This window comes from Cyprinodon variegatus, unplaced genomic scaffold (genome assembly GCF_000732505.1).
Source record: "Cyprinodon variegatus isolate N-32 unplaced genomic scaffold, C_variegatus-1.0 Scaffold1492, whole genome shotgun sequence".
NCBI classification, from domain to species: domain Eukaryota; kingdom Metazoa; phylum Chordata; class Actinopteri; order Cyprinodontiformes; family Cyprinodontidae; genus Cyprinodon; species Cyprinodon variegatus.
This window is the reverse complement of record NW_015151945.1, coordinates 125355-126575: the sequence shown is the minus strand read 5'-3', so window position 1 is coordinate 126575 and position 1221 is coordinate 125355.

The window sequence follows — 1221 nt, the reverse complement described above, 5'->3', positions numbered from 1 at the left end:
AGCTGGAAAGAGTTAAGCAGCTGAACGGCATGAGTAATTAAGGCCAGCTATCACAGCAGATCATGACAATAAACCAATGAAACCTTTATGCCCAGTGGAAATATGGATTTATTTCTGTGGTTTTTGCAAATGTTTGGGTAAAATCATGTAGTGAAAATTCCAATCACATTACCCAGCAATACTGTTTTTCTTGCTCTTAATCATTGTGCAACAATTCAATGAATGCATTTTTTCAAGATCCACAAAAGCCTCTCTCTCAAAGAGTTAAGGTGAAAGGTTAAAGTGAGGATAAAATTTTTTTAAAATCTGTTTCTGTTACTTGTGTTTGTGTGCTTTCTTTATGACAGTCTTTTTCGTTGTTATCTGTTTTACAAGGTGCAGGTCCTATAACAACAAAAAGACCAGGTAAGGAAAGTGGTGTTATCATTCTATAAAGGCCTTTTAAATTCCTCTCCACTTTCTTTGTAATTGTGTGTATACAATAAACATTGTTCCAGCGACAAAGTCACTACATTTGGGTGGTGATGCTCACCTAACAATCTGCCAGCAATTCACATGGTGGGCATCAAGCTTCACTCCAGTTACTTATTCAAGCTTTTATCTGCTGCTTTCATCTCAAAATGGTGGAGCAGGATTTTACAGAGCGAGTCAATGTGCTGTAATCATTATAGAAAGCCAAACAGCGGCTCCAGCATCCCTGGGTCCACATAAGCGAACAGTTTTATTGAAAGTTTTAATTTAAGAGTTAAATAAGAGAAACAGACCTTTATTTTTTTGCACCAAGGACTGGATATGGTTAATAAAAAATGTAAAAAAAAAATAGATAAATGTATACATCTTTCAGCCAAATGAGAGAAGACGCCATAGCAACTGCCTTAGTAACTGAATGCTTCAGATGCGGCCATAAAACCAGTGATGTCACACTGAGACATTGCTCTAGTCTGGCACTTACTAGTAAAACTGTAATTTGGTTTTTATCAATGATTTCTGCTGTTATCTGCAAGGGCAGGGAGCTGTGGAACAATGCAATGCTCTTAAGAGCATAGTGGGCTATTTGAGTGGCCTAAAGGAAGTCTAGACTCTAGAGCAGGGGTCACCAACTTTTTTAAGGCTGAGGGCTACTTTATGGGTACTGAGTCATAGGACGGGCTACCAATACTGACCTATGAACTAGAGCAGTCGGCGTTCACCTGAACTTCATAGAAGGGATGGACGATATTG